The sequence below is a fragment of the Lissotriton vulgaris genome, chromosome 8 (assembly GCF_964263255.1).
Source record: "Lissotriton vulgaris chromosome 8, aLisVul1.2, whole genome shotgun sequence".
In the NCBI taxonomy this organism is placed as follows: Eukaryota; Metazoa; Chordata; class Amphibia; order Caudata; family Salamandridae; genus Lissotriton; species Lissotriton vulgaris.
In genome coordinates, this window is record NC_141696.1 from 1,462,555,284 (window position 1) to 1,462,571,686 (window position 16,403).

A 16,403-nucleotide genomic window follows, 5' to 3' on the forward strand; every position below is an offset into this window, starting at 1 on the left:
AATTTTCTTTTGTTCTTTCTTATGAGTGGCAACGAATGTGGCGGTCTCCCCCCTGAGTGCCGCCTTATAACTGTCCCAGACTATAAATCGAGATGCGCTATATTGATTTGCGTCAAAAAATTCTTTTGTCCATTGGGTTATGTGGGTTATGTATTCCTGATTAGCTAATAATTTCCTATCAAATGTCCACTGTGTTTGGGCCCTGTTATAGCCCGGTATTTCTGTTGAAATATATAAGGCATTATGATCAGATATTGTTTTCGGGTCTTTAACAATCATGGTGTTTGAGGCAATATCTGGAGTTGCAAAAAAGTAATCGATACGGACATATTTACGATGTGGGTAAGAAAAAAAGGTGTAACCAGGATCTTTACCCCTTTTAAGCAACCATATATCTTGTAGGTTGTGGGTTTGAATTAAATTTGATACGGCCCTAAACACCCTTGGTTTCCGACCCGAGTACCTATATTGATTCAAGGGGGACAAATTTTGGTTAAATGCCAAATTGAAATCCCCACAAAGAATCAAGCTACTTGACCAAGATGCTAATTCCATTTCTAATTCAGCAAATAGGGTGGGGTCATCAAGATTAGGGCCATAGATTGAGCAGATTGTAATACCTAGTTCTAATTGGATTATGACCCACCGTCCATGATTGTCGGCTTTCTTACGTATTGGGCTCCCTAGTCTGGTTCTTGCTAAAATTACGACTCCCCTGGTTCTTGTGGTTTGAGTTGTTGTAATTAATATTTGGTAACCGGGTATTTTTAGTTGTTTAATCTCACTGAATGGAATATGGGTTTCTTGTAGACAGAGGATATCACAGGTGCTCTGGGTGATTATCTGGTATAATTGAGCTTTCTTGCCTCTATCGTTTAATCCTGCAACATTCCAACATCCTATGTTTAATCTACCCATTTGGTACCGCTATTTTTGAATCAGTATTTATCAGCCTGCATTCCCCTTCAAGTGCCATTTTGCTCTTTTTTTTGTTTTTTTGCTCTCCCCCCCAACCAGGTGCACAGAGTGCTCCCTGTTTACCGCCCCCCTCCCAGCTTTCTCCCCTTCCCCACCCCTTACCCTCCCCTAGTGAGCAATGAGACTCCATTGGAGTCTGTAGTGATGGATTTAGCCTACTCCAAGCAGGACTAGTGAAGCATGCAATTTTAAAGTGCAATAGTATCTTTATCGGAGACAGATAGAAGAGTAAAAATAAGAAAGTTAATTTTAGCAAGAGAAGATAAGAGGATATTAGTATGTGAGAAAAATGGGAAATGAAAAGAGAGAGGAAAGATAAATAGAAAATTATTGGTTTACAAGTTGTACTTATTCATTTTCCTTGTTTTCCTATTTTTCAAGTCCCACGGCTTATATTCAATTACACCAACATAGACTAATACATATTAGACCATGTACACTCGGTGGGTTCGTTATCTTCCAGTCTCTAGTTTATATTAGTTACCTCTCCTGCTGTTTTTTTTTTTTTTTTTCACAAACTCTCTAAGTACTCCTTAGCTTTAACTTCAGACGTGAAAAATTTTGTTTGTCCCATATGTATCACTTTCAGTTTTGCAGGGTTGTTAAAATATACTGTTGCTTTTTTCTCTTGAAAAGGTTTGATGAGTTGTCTGAGCCGCCACCTCCTTTCTACAGTCCAATGACAAAAATCGGGGCGCACGAAGTATGAGATTGAGTCTTTTTTCCGGTGTTTATCAGGAGTAACTTTCTCTGCAATGGCCTGGCGAAGTAGAAAATTTCCAAAATATACCAGAATTGCGCGAGGGTATTTGCCTGTAGGTGCTGTGGGTTTTAAGGATATTGGTACCCTATGTGCTCTCTGCACCTCATATCCCCAGTCCCAGGTGTTTAACTCAGGCAGGGTGTCTCGGAACAGTTGTATTATATAGGCACGGCAATCCTCGCCTTCCATTTTTTCCGGAATTCCCAGTATTCGTAAGTTATTTCTGCGGAGTCTATTCTCATAATCTTCAAGCTTCCACCTCATGTCGTGAACCTGTGCTTCTGCAGTTTCAAGTCGCTCATTTGTTGCAGCAGCCTCTGTCTCGTTGACCACTATGCGGTCCTCTATATCATTTAACCGCTCAGTAAATGCTCCCATGGTTTTTGACAATTTACGGACCACCCCTTGAACCTTTTGTAGTCCGGCCCGTGCTTTGCGACTATCTTTGGAGGTTTCCTCCCGATGTGATGCTATGGCCTGTAGCACTGTCTCCATGACTTGCGTTAAGGTAGTTCCTGAGTCCTCCATAGTTTCTTTATTTACGTTCTGCTCTAACATTAGACTTTGAGCTCTTGGATTAGGAGAGTGGCTTTGGTTCAATGCCAAGACTGTGGGGGTGTAATCCCATGATAGTTCATTAGCTCCATGGTTTCCTGATTTTTTCTTTTTGAGTATTGTTCTTTTTTTCTTGTTGCGCTGTTCTTTTGGTGGATTGATTTCTAAATCTGAACTTAAGTTAGAATCTGATTCGTTCTCCAGATCATCAGCTTCATCTAGTTCATCAGTATCTCCTGACCAACTAATATCTTCTGAGAAGGAGTAGAAGTCAGTTATATCTTTATCAATCTCTAGAACCTCTATAGCGTCAACAGGATGCAGGTCTATTGTAGAGCTGATTTGTGGGGTTTCCAGATCAGGATTAAATATCTCATTAGGCTTTTGGGTCTCCCCTTCCCTCATCTCCGATCCTAAGCTGGCCCTTCTTTGTGATATATGAGTTACATCCGAGGGTGAGGTTCCTAATATAGTTGTTTTTCCAGTAGCTTTTCCAGTCTCTGGTGACATATTACTGTGTATCTCTAAATTGTCCCCAGAGGAGGTCCGACCAACCGACTGTCCGACAGTTTCTATGCTCAGACTATTTTCAGCGCCTTCAGCACAAGTCAAAGCACAAGTCGAAGGATCTGTAACCTCATGTTGAGGGAGATGTTGTTGGGTGCCGTTACTTGTAGCTACACTTTGTACTAGATTGTTTTTATCTGTATAGTTCTCGTTAGAATGGTCTGCCCTCACCTGGGTATTGATGCCAGAGCTGTTCAATGTAGTTTCAGGTTCAGATACAGTAGTAGTAGGTATAGTGCGGCTTACCTGCCCCGCACCCAGACCCGGACTGAGTCTCTCGACCGCACCGCTGTTCGATGATATGGCCACCTCATTTAGTTCCAGTTGTGCTTCCTGTGCTTTCTGCACCTCCATTTGGCTCAGCACTTCATTATCTTCTGGCTGTAGTGGAATTGCGGGGCTTGCTGTATCCAAGGTTACTGTTGCTGCTTTATCACTACCTTTACCCCCAAAGTCTGCTGAAAAACTGCCGCTTTCAATGGGGGGAGCCGCTTGCTGTTTTCCGTTACTCGTGGCGTTTTGTTGTATATCCTTGGCCATCGTTCTCTGATTAGCGGCCCGGAACATTGTAGTGATAGTTGCAGAGGCATTTTTAGCAGGGTGGGATATTGACACTGATTTGCTAGAGGAGACCCCTTTCCTGGCCGGTGTTTTCTCCGTTGTTTTATCAGGTGCCCCCAATGTTGCTTCTGTTAGTGCTCCTTGCCCTGGCGCTCCACCACTAGTATTGCCCCGCTTCGATTCCTGATCCCGCAGCGCCTGGCGTGCAGCCCTCGTCTTAGCCGCTGCAGCTACCGCTGCTGCATTTTTTGGGGCCATTAGTAAATGTGAGGCAGATTCACTCTGGTCGGGTCCCTGGATGTCCGTCTTAATCACGGATTCATCAGAGCTTGCATCGGAGTTCACTACCACAGCCAGCCAGCAGAGGGAGCGCAGTGCACGCGTAGCTCTATGATCGCCGATCAGCAACCTGAGCACGGCGAATCCAACCACGGAAGCAAGCAGCGTGTGTCTGTGTGGCGCTCGCTCAGAGGAGAGACCCTCGACAGGTAGGGGTTTTGACTTCTCTATCCGCATACCAGGTATTTAGCTCTCAGCCATGTCTTCCACCGAATTTAGAGAACTGAGCGTCCGTCCGTCTCGCTAAATAAGTCTCTGCATGCTCCGCTGTCCTGCCCTGTCCGGAGCTGCTATCGGCGTCTAGCCTGACGCCGCCATCTTTGCTCTCTGCCCAATTAGATAAACCATTCTAAGTGATGCAACAATAACTGTAGTGCATGTGCCACAATTGAAAATACACTGTACACTTGAATGGGCAATGAATAATTAAAAGGGAAATATAAAAGAACATAGATAAAATGTAACAATTTTGTTAGAAAGCTGCTGCTGGTTTTGCTGAATGCCACAGCAGCCGCATAACAAAACTGCCTTGTCTTGATTCCACCTCTTACATCCACCACTACACTTCCTGTCTCCTTATCTCAATCTTCCAGTTTACTTTCTCCGCTTATCACTATTTTCCTTTCTTTCTCTTTGTCCTTTCTTTTTCTGTCTTTCTCTCGCAAGGATTACTGTAAACAAATGTATCCTGGAGTTCCATTGATGACCAGCTGCAATCAAAGGCACAAATGAAAAAATCGGTTGAATGTAGTAGAGTCAACTTCTAAAATGTTGACTACATTATAGTTGAGATAACATTTTTGAGGTAATAATGTGCAATAATGTTGAGTCCTTCATTATTACCTATGACAATTAAAAACAAAATGTATTCAAAAGTTTTGTTTATTATGTAAATAAATAAATCCGGAATTTGTAAAGCACAAACTACTCACCCCTTAAAATCTCAAGGAGCGGGGCCGTCAGGGAGATTAAGTGATCTATTGTCTAGAGTCACATGGTGCTGAGCTGAGCTGCCGCCGGGGATCGAACTGTGAGCCCTGCAGCGCGGAGGGAGCCGCCCTGGCCACCGCCCACACCTCTCCCTTAAACAAATGATGGATCAGACTGTATACTAATAACACTTTATTAGTCCTTAACTCTTCCTAAGACTGAACTCTTAAAGCTGAAAAACCCCTGAATGCTACCTTCCCTTCATCTCTAAATAACCCTTAATACCCCTTAACGCTGCTCTTCCCTGAACTCTAAAACCCCCAACTACCCCTTAACACTAGCCTTCCCTGAACCCTAAAGCCTACTTGCTACCCCTCTACATGCCCTTTTCTAAAGCCTATTAACCCCTTGATACCACCTAAAGCTATCCTTTGTCAATTCCTAAAACATCCTTACTACTCTTTTACGCAGCCTTCCCTGAACCTTAAAAACCCTTACTAACCTATAACCCCCTTTCTACCTTTTGTGTGCACCCATACCTATGCCCTAAATTCACCTTACTAGTCACCCTCATTCTTCTTCACGTCATCGTAAATGCTTCTCTCTACTGTAGCCAGAGGACACAGCCTTGTCCCAGCTCCAAGGAAACGTATGTTTGCTCGATAAGACAATACTTTTTCCGATTTCTTTTTGTTGCAGACACAACCTTTCATTCTATATTTTCCATAGACAGCATTTCTGGCACAACTTTTTTTATTCTCCTTTTTCCCACTTTATTCCTACTGCAAGCAAAAAAATCCTTGCAGACTCGGCAGATGGGAAGCCTTGGGGCCACGGAAAAGGACAGCCTTCCCTCCATGATCTACACGAACCCGAGTTTGCTTTGTATTGTCGCAGACTTTGTCTTCATGTCCCAGGTTCCTAACATGCATATTGTACCATGTCCATTCTTGGGCCCTGAACGTTGCTTGTTTCATTTTAGCCACTTCAAAGCTTGGAGCAGCTCTCTTTATACTCTTCTACTTCGAGACATTCCCATAACCAAGTTGAGAACAGAACACCATAGTCCTTTGTCTATTTCCATGCATGCCTACTGAGACACCCATCTCCAACACAACATACATCGAGCTGGCAGGCGTCGATTACTGAACCATCCACCATGTTCGTATACAGAGTTGTACATAATGCAGGTGTTTGGCACACTCACAATGCTTCTTGCTGGTTGTATGACGCAATCCAGCAAACATTTATCCCACAAGCCTTTACAACTCAGTCACTACCCGACTGCGATATTACTACGCATTACTTTACCACACAATTCATTACACCGATTTTCTTTAGGGGCGCTGGACTTTGGAATAGTATAAATTAGTATTCCAACTCCAGTCTACGCAACAGTAGGGAATGTGTCAGACTTAACAATCCAACACCAGTCCAACAATGCTCCCCCTACAGCAAGTTGTAGTAACAAATTGTGGGTTAAAGTAATGTGTGGTAACGTAACAGTCGGGGAAGTAACTACGTTGTAAATGCTGGTCATTGTTGACTCTGCGGGGTAAAGGATGATTCCCCTTCTTGCCCCATACTGGGATAACTTGTAGTCAGTCAGAAGACCAAGCAAGCCATAGATAACCTCCTTCTCGAGGCCAGCACTACAAGTGCCAAAACAGCATGAACGCCAACATGTCAGCAAAATGTATTTTAAAGTACACAGGGCCAGTAACTTTGGCTATTTCAGTGAAAGTCTTGTGTGAGGCGACCAGATTATGAATAATACTTCTTTTGGAGAGAGCTCAGTAGTCAAACTCCATTCTTACAGAATGAATGCAAAATGCATTACAAAGGTTTCTAGCAGAAAGGGTGGGGCTACACCAGAAACAGTATTGAAAAAACCTATGGACAGAAGGATGTAATCAAACTGGAGGAATTATGCAGAAATCGGCCGTTTGCGAATGCAATTGACAAAATTGGGATGCATCATGTTTTTCGCAAATTTAGAAATCGCAATCATGTTGCGATTTCTAAAATTGCGATTGCATTTAAGAAATCACAATTTAAGATTTCTTAAATGCAATGCATGAACATTTTAAATTTGCGAATTCGCAAATAGGGAGAGGTAAATTACCATGAAGTTGACCTTCATGGTAATTTGCGAAAACTTTCAAAAATGCACAAAAGTGAATTTTTGAAAGTTTCATTTTACACACACACATTCCCTTGGGGCATGTGTGTGTGAAAAATGCACTTAAAGTTATATTTCAGGGTTGCAGGGGGATGTCCTTTGGACCCCCCCCTGCACCCTTGAAATTGCATTTTCAATTTGCGATTCGCAAATTGCGAATCGCAAATTGAAAATGACTTCCCATTGATTCCTATGGGCCTCTAGGCCCATAGGAATCAATGGGAAGGGATTCCTTAAATGCGATTCGCAAATTGTGAATCGCAATTAAGGAATTTTAAGAAATCACAAAAAAAATTGCGATTTCTTAATGCATAGCCTTTTGTAATTTCTTAATTGCGATTCCTTAATTTTCGCAATTAAGAAATCGCAAACAACAACAATGATGCATGTGGCCGCATGTCTCCTGTTCCCTCCTGCGCTGCTCTCATTATTCCTCATTTTCCGTACCTCCATGCATGTTGGCCAGACTGCCAAGGTCAGCTACCCACAAAGCACTGCCTCTCTGTGTGGTTAAATAGCAGTTTCCTGGAGAAGATCACTCCTTAGGAAATCCTCATTCCTTCTATTCTTCTTCTTACCTCTCTCCATTTTCACTCCTTCATCTCTCCTGACCCCCCCAACTCTAAATAATTTGAGGCGGTGTTTAGCATGACCTAAAGTTCTGTATATTTAACTTAAGACAGCATTTTTTTAACTTTAAAGAATAATACAACATTTGTAGAGAAATATCATATTTCTTTTTAGCCCCTTGTGACACAAATCAAATGTTAATTTGGACTCAAACAATATCTCCTTCATGAGTCTAGGTAGGGAGCCAAAAGTCTATTTCTAAGAACACTAGAGCTGCACCTGTACCACAATACTGAAGACTCGGATGTTACTGTTTTGCCTTCTGGTACATGTATTCTCAATATTAGATGTAAAAATGTTCGAAACACAAACAAGTGTGCGGCACATTTTTAAATGCAGTTTTTGTTTACCATTTACCACGTACTTCATGCTTTAGCATATTTAAACATCAATAAAGTAGCAAGCACTATGTGTTTTTGGCCACAAGAGCTTCCTGATTAAAATTCATTTCAGTGAGCACCTTTCTCTATAAGTTACATTTTTCCCCAGCATACTCCTACCAGGAAAGACAAACACATTCAACCGTCCATCGGCTGTTTCCAAGCGGGTGCATAGCTGTTCTGCTCAGTTTGCTCAGACGTTGTTACATTGTGTGAAGAAAGCTTGCTTGGTGTCTGTCGATGGACAGAACCAGCTCTGCCTGTGAAGGTAGTTTGCCTTACTACAGCCTCTTATGTTTGTCACCTGAGTGAGTGAGGTCTGATTTAGCTGCTGCCCACTATGAGCGAGGATGCTAAAACTCTCTCTATGCATCTTCCAAGTGTGAGGAACGCTTCCAGTGCTGATGCCCAAATTGGTGTGAGGTGACAGGACCTTGCAAACCTGACCCTTACTGTTTCACCAAGTGTATTTCTAAGAGCAGCCTTCACTGGTGGTGGCTTCTGGACTGGTACTGCCTGTTCTCTTTTTATGAGTGATGTGTGCACTGCTCTTGTCTGGGTTGCTGAGTGAAGTTTGCTTTGCTGTTGATTGCACTCTTCCTGTGCAGATTCAGAAGGAAGGTTTCAAAGCTGCCAACTTAGTGGGTCTCCTTCTTAAAAGGGTAGGATCCAGTATTCCTCAGGTCGCTATAAAAAGTCTGAGACTGTGAGATTATGTATACTTTAGTAATATGTATGTAATTTGGGCGATCAATTAGGTGCCTGAAGTCCAAGTCTAGCATTTTCTTAATATAAGGGAAAACCTAAAGGTATATGAATGAACCTATAAATGCTGTGCAACCTGAGGGATAGTCTTGCTTTCACATGATTTAGTATTTATGATCTCCATAATCTGAGAGCAGCCCTGTTGTTGAAGGCCAGAGTGTGCAGGATCTGTGTAAATTGAGAAATGGAGATGCTGTTAGATAGATAAACTCAAAAGATAGTTGAATTCTAAGGGATAGAACTACAGCCCCAGCTAGAGTCTGTAAAATCTGTATAACGTAAGATAGAGCTGCTGTCTCACACCTGAGATGTGAAATCTGTGTAAAACAGGCCGCTTAGAGGCTTGAGTTTAGATCACTTCAACCTGAGTAGTTCCTACAAGGGCCTTATCACCTCTTTTTCGGCTACAAAAGCCAGAAAAGAGGAGATAATGTTTTCGCCCTATCAACAAGAGGGTGCTAACATGCATAATCGCATGTTAGGACCCTTTTTCCCCACGCCTCCCTTTGTATCTCTAATGAGATGCAAAGTGGGCGTTCCTCTCCAAAGTAACTGGAGAAGTGTCGCTAACCAACATTTCTCCAATTATCAATGGTTATGGCTACTTTCCTTACGTCTGCTTTTAGTTTGACTTAGCCATGATATCCAATGGAAGGTGGATATCATGGTTAAGTCTGCCCTGCCCTATCACCAACGCAGCGCCAAACATTGTGAGATTATCGCTGGAATCCAAGCAATAATTGCACACTTGGTAGCTAACTCGGTTGTTTTTATCGCTCTTGAGATAAGCGTCGCTGATAGCGCGCTATCTCCGTGATAAAAATAAGCGATAGCCTGAGATAATTATCCTAGCGCTAAGTGCGCTTAGCGATAATTATCCCAGGTTGTAGTCGCTTAGCGATAATTATCCCAGGTTGTTGATGATATGCCCCCTGGTTCTTTAAAACATATTTAACATTGGGGTAGCTTTACAGAATGAAGCCTGAGTGTGCCTTAAGACCCATGTGAGTTGTCAGCTAATATTTGTATGATTTGTCTTATATGAGCAAAGCTCAGTTTACTAAAATCAGAATCTGTGACATTTTTACTGATCCCAACTAGTGATACCTCAAAAAGATGTAGAAGATTTGGATGTTTAAGAAATGTGCGCAGTTAGTATAAAATCTAAAAGCAAATGTATTTATTTATTTTAATTTTCTAGTTTTGCATATCGTGAACTTAACCCAAAGGTATCGGAGCACTTTACCGAGTTGGCAAAGCAACAGTTACATGAGTTGCATATGGAGTAAATACAAATACATGGAGTAAATACAAAGATATGAACTAAATACAAATACATAGTAATGGTATATGCAAGAAGAATACGATTGGCAGTAGGATTTGTGGACGGTAAAGTTCTGAGGTAGTACAGTAGGGTGTTGCTAAGTTCAGCAGTTACATGAGTTAAATATGGAGTGAACACACGAGTTGCATTTGAAGTAAATACAAATACTTGGGGTACATATAAATACATATTAACTGTACATACTAGAAGTATAGATAGTAGGTTATGTGGGCAATAGTTCTGAGGTAGATATGGTAGGGTGTTGCGGAGGGGGTAGAGTAGAGGCACAGTTTTTCTTGCAGGGGCAGTAGGTGGTTGATTTTAGGGAGTTGACGGTGAGGGTTCTTGTAGGGGCAGTAGGTGGTTGATGTTAGGGAGTTGACGGCGAGGGTTCTTGCAGGGGCAGTAGGTGGTTGATGTTAGGGAGTTGACGGCGAGGGTTCTTGTAGTGGCAGTAGGTGGTTGATGTTAGGGAGTTGACGGTGAGGGTTCTTGTAGGGGCAGTAGGTGGTTGATGTTAGGGAGTTGACGGCGAGGGTTCTTGTAGGGGCAGTAGGTGGTTGATGTTAGGGAGTTGACGGCGAGGGTTCTTGCAGGGGCAGTAGGTGGTTGATGTTAGGGAGTTGACGGCGAGGGTTCTTGTAGTGGCAGTAGGTGGTTGATGTTAGGGAGTTGACGGCGAGGGTTCTTGTAGTGGCAGTAGGTGGTTGATGTTAGGGAGTTGACAATGAGGGTTCTTGCAGGGGCAGTAGGTGGTTGATGTTAGGGAGTTGACGGCGAGGGTTCTTGTAGTGGCAGTAGGTGGTTGATGTTAGGGAGTTGACGGCGAGGGTTCTTGTAGTGGCAGTAGGTGGTTGATGTTAGGGAGTTGACAATGAGGGTTCTTGTAGGGGCAGTAGGTGGTTGATGTTAGGGAGTTGACGGCGAGGGTTCTTGTAGGGGCAGTAGGTGGTTGATTTTAGGGAGTTGATGACGAGGGTTCTTGTAGGGGCAGTAGGTGGTTGATTTTAGGGAGTTGATGATGAGGGTTCTTGTAGGGGAGGTAGGTAGTTGATGTTAGGGAGTTGACAATGAGGGTTCTTGTAGGGGCAGTAGGTGGTTGATTTTAGGGCGTTGATGATGAGGGTTCTTGTAGGGGAGGTAGGTAGTTGATGTTAGGGAGTTGACAATGAGGGTTCTTGCAGGGGCAGTAGGTGGTTGATGTTAGGGAGTTGACGGCGAGGGTTCTTGTAGTGGCAGTAGGTGGTTGATGTTAGAGAGTTGACGGCGAGGGTTCTTGTAGGGGCAGTAGGTGGTTGATGTTAGGGAGTTGACGACGAGGGTTTTTGTAGGGGCAGTAGGTGGTTGATGTTAGGGAGTTGACGATGAGGGTTCTTGTAGGGGCAGTAGGTGGTTGATTTTAGGGAGTTGATGATGAGGGTTCTTGTAGGGGAGGTAGGTAGTTGATGTTAGGGAGTTGACAATGAGGGTTCTTGCAGGGGCAGTAGGTGGTTGATGTTAGGGAGTTGACGGCGAGGGTTCTTGTAGTGGCAGTAGGTGGTTGATGTTAGGGAGTTGACGGCGAGGGTTCTTGTAGGGGCAGTAGGTGGTTGATGTTAGGGAGTTGACGACGAGGGTTTTTGTAGGGGCAGTAGGTGGTTGATGTTAGGGAGTTGACGATGAGGGTTCCTGCAGGGGAAGTAGGTGGTTGATGTTAGGGAGTTGACGATGAGGGTTCTTGCAGGGGCAGAAGGTGGTTGAAGTTAGAGAGTTGAAGATGAGGGTTCTTGCAGGGGCAGTAGGTGGTTGAAGTTAGAGAGTTGAAGATGAGGGTTCTTGCAGGGGCAGTAGGTGGTTGATTTTAGGGAGTTGACGACGAGGGTTCTTGTAGGGGCAGTAGGTGGTTGATGTTAGGGAGTTGACGGCGAGGGTTCTTGTAGGGGCAGTAGGTGGTTGATTTTAGGGAGTTGACGATGAGGGTTCCTGCAGGGGCAGTAGGTGGTTGATGTTAGGGAGTTGACGGCGAGGGTTCTTGTAGTGGCAGTAGGTGGTTGATGTTAGGGAGTTGACGGCGAGGGTTCTTGTAGGGGCAGTAGGTGGTTGATGTTAGAGAGTTGAAGATGAGGGTTCTTGCTGGGGCAGTAGGTGGTTGATGTTAGAGAGTTGAAGATGAGGGTTCTTGCTGGGGCAGTAGGTGGTTGAAGTTAGAGAGTTGAAGATGAGGGTTCTTGCAGGGGCAGTAGGTGGTAGATGTTAGGGAGTTGACGATGAGGCTTCTTGCAAGGGCAGTAGGTGGTTGATGTTAGGGAGTTGACGATGAGGGTTCTTGTAGGGGCAGTAGGTGGTTGATTTTAGGGAGTTGACGATGAGGGTTCTTGTAGGGGCAGTAGGTGGTTGATGTTAGGGAGTTGACGATTTGATAAAAACATTCTAAATCTGTTCAACACCTACACCCTAATTAAGAGTGCGGTGGACGAAAGAATCTGGCATAAATGTGGTGAAACTTGCATCTGATATATTACAAGTGCATTACAGTTGATAGCACTCTAAGTATGTGGCAAAAATTCCATATGATGAATTATAAGGGCCTTACAGTCGATAGCACTCGAAATACTTAGTGAAAATCCCATGTGATATATTACAAGTCCGTTAAAGTCAATAGCACTCTAAATACGTGGTGAAAATTCCATATGATGTATTACAAGTGGATTACAGTATAGCACTGTAAATATGTTGTGAAAATCCCATCTGATGTGTTACAAGTGCGTTACAGTCGATAGCAGTCTAAATATTTGGTGAAAATCCCATCTGATGTGTTACAAGTGCGTTACAGTCAATAGCTCTCTAAATACATGATGAAAATCCCATCTGATATATTACCAGTGTGTTACAATCAATAGCACTCTAAATACTTGGTGAAAATTCTATCTGATGTATAACAAGTGTGTTACAGTCGATAGCACTCTAAATACTTGGTGAAATTCCCGTCTGAAATATTACAAAGCGTTACACGTTACAGTTGAAGGCACTCTCAATACATTATGAAAGTCCCCTCTGATGTATTACAAGTGCGTTACACGTTACAGTCGAAGGCACTCTCAATACATTATGAAAGTCCCCTCTGATGTATAACAGGTGTGTTACAGTCGATAGCACTCTCAATACATGGTGAAAATTCCATGTGATGTATTATAAGTGCAATATAGTGTAGCACTGTAAATATGTGTTGAAAATTCCTTCTGCCATATTACAAGCGTGTTACAGTGGATAGCAGTCAAAATGTGCATGTTGTTTTAGATGTACTTTATCTAATGCAGACAGCATACATATATTTTCCTCCTGTGCAAACTTATCCTCTTTAAAATTGAACATTGAACGGTTTCTAACTGATGTTCTAAAAACGGAAATAACCCTTTCTAATGAAATGATTTTGCTTGGGGCGACTAGTCTCGCAGAACTATCTCCTGGACACGAATTAATATTTATCGCAATGGCGGTCTTAAGAATCTGTATCGCCACCGCCTGGCTAGACCCTAACCCACCATCTTTTCAACAGTGGTTTTCTAGATTGTTAGCTATATTTAACTTAGAAATGGCTATATATAAAAGAAAATGCAGAAGACGGAGGGTCCGGGGATTAAAAATCTGGAATCCCTTAATTGAGTGGTCTCAATCCCAAGGCAATTCTCTGTAACATAAGGCCATAACCAGCGTGATCTAAGAACTGCCAAAATTTAATTTGTTATGGCTGTAATTTTTTTTTTTTTTGTAATCAATAATTATTTAGATGCTGTTTGTATCTACCCAAACAGACTGGAAATGTTTTGGCTGGTTGATTAACCTATTTACCTATTTAGCTATTAATGTATGATTTATGAACTCACCTAAAATACATAATTTCTCTGTGTTTATATTTGAAATATTATTGTTGAACTTGTCTGACTTGAGGGGGGGGGGAGAGGGGTTTGTAAATTTGGGAAAAAACCTAATAAAGATATTTAAAAAAAAAACACAAAATGTGCATTTTCCATATCACAAGTTGATGTAGTACCTGGCCACTAAACTTTAAATAAAACCCTCAATCCGTGGCGTGGGTCTGCCTGAAAAAAGTTACATTCAGTGACATGGGAAAAACATGATTTGTATTTTCGAACCAGCAGAGGTCGCATGAATTTATGGATGCACAACTGCAGAAAAACGTACATTTAGACCAATACATGTATGTTCATGGACACAAAAGTGCCTTTCTACAGCATTTTACCACCAATACCTTTAAAGCAGTGGTTAATGTTTTTTAAAAAAATAATAAAGTGCTGATCTCTCGTCAGAAGGCAACTTGCCCAAGCTCATTTCTCCTGTTAGCGCCTCCAAAAACAGAACCGACTACTAACCATGAAAGTGGGGGAGAGGATTTGGCATAATGGCCAGAGCTGCCGACTTCAGACCTGGAGAACCAGGTTCAAGTCTCAGCGTTGCTGGCTCAACTTTCTGTGATTCTAGGCAAATCTATCTGCAAATGAATGCGTCCTTAGCTGGTGCTCATGGAAAGCGCCGGTGTTGATGATTAAGTGCCTGTGCTGAGCACCGAAAAACACTGGCTCAAATAAAGCACTGATTTAAAGGAGTCAATTAAGAATGTACCATGTGTCCAGACATTAAATAAAGGCATATTAATTCAGGAAAAGCACAATATTACATGCATGTTCACTCATCAATGTAAAGGATACATATGAATACTGGGCGATACCATAATATACCCCAGATTACTTTACCTGGGGCTAGATGTAGGTAATCTCATTTTACCGATTCCTAAATACCTAATTTTACCGATTCGGTATTTAGAAATCGGTAAATATGATGTAGGTAATAAATCGGTAAAATCTACAGATTCTGTAATATTTCTTATTTCCGATTCGGTAATACCGATTCAGCAATAAGAAATACCTTCCCATTCATTCCTATGGGCCTGCAGGCCCATAGGAATGAATGGGAAGCCATTCACTATTACGATTCGGTATTTACCGAATCGGTAATAGCAGGAGCATATTCAAGGGTGGCAGGGTGTCACATTGACACCCTGTTGCACCCCTGAATCGTGCATGTGTGCACATGTGGCGCACTTACATGCCCTAAGGGCATGTATGTCTGCCACATGGCACCTTGTAAAAAGCAAAATATTGCTTTTTTAAAGGTATTCTGTATTTACCACCTACTTGTAGTTGGTGGTAAATAATGAATCCTTAAAGCAAAATGCACTCACTTGAGTGCTACCTACATAGGTTTTAAGGATTCGGTAATTTACCAATTCCTTAAAATAATGAATCGGTAATTTAACGAATCCTTAAAACCAGCCTCCTACATTAGAAAGGGCTAAATTGTAATACATTTGCATAGTCAGATGCTATTTTTATAACTCCTCTAATGAATGTGTTTTAGTACTTTTGAGGCACTTTTTGTTTTTAGGCATTGCAGTCGCTATCCGTTCTAGCATTGCCTTTGTTTGGTAGGAGATTTTACAGCACTGCAATTAACAATTGTTCCACTGTCATCTCCGACTGTGAGCCTCAGAAGGATGAAAGTGTCACATGGCCCTGCTGGTATTCAAACTGTGCCATGAAGATTGCACATAGATTGCATAAGAAGGTGCTATAAAAGCACATATGCTTGTCAGATGCATTAGACAGAGTGATTGATAGAACCGTTTTCAGTTACCATGGTGCCCGAATGCAGCATTTTATTTTTCAATTCACATTTCATTTGAACTCTCATTTACAAAAAGTCTTGAAAATAACAAAAAGCCCTACTTAGGTTTGTTTTCTGATTTTTTATGTATATATGTTTATTTTTTCTTGGCCTTTCCAAACAATTTTCTGCCATTACTGTTTCTTAATTACACACTGAAGAACGCTTAATTTCTATCATTTTCTCTTGGTTGACGAGTTGTGTGATACGGTAATCAGACATAATATCGAAAAAATAATATCGGGGGAGGAGCCAAGATGGCGACCGGAGCGGACGTGTGAGCTCCCGGCTCCGCCAGTCCTTGTGCCCCGTGAACGATCCTGCCTGATATCCTGCCTACCTCTTCGGCTGTTTGGACGAGGGCGACGGGCTGATCTCGCCCATGTTTGTCCGGACTCTCGGCTCGTCCGGAAGGCTGCGATACCCCGGTGCTGGCCCCGACGCCATTGTCTCGGCGCTCCTCGCCGCCTGCCGCCGGACCTCGGCGGAGTGAAGCAGCGCTACTCGCCCGAGGAGCACCCACATCCTGGAAGGGGCTGCTTTCCCTGGAACGGAGGAAATAGTGACCCGGGCGCCTTGGAGTGCTGGACATCGCGCTTACAACGTGATCGCTGGGAAGATTGCGCGGCGCTCCGGCTCCAGTGTGACGAGTCGGGAGGGGACGACCCGGATCCACTGCGGGACTCGCCCGCACGTTGCTGCCTGCCC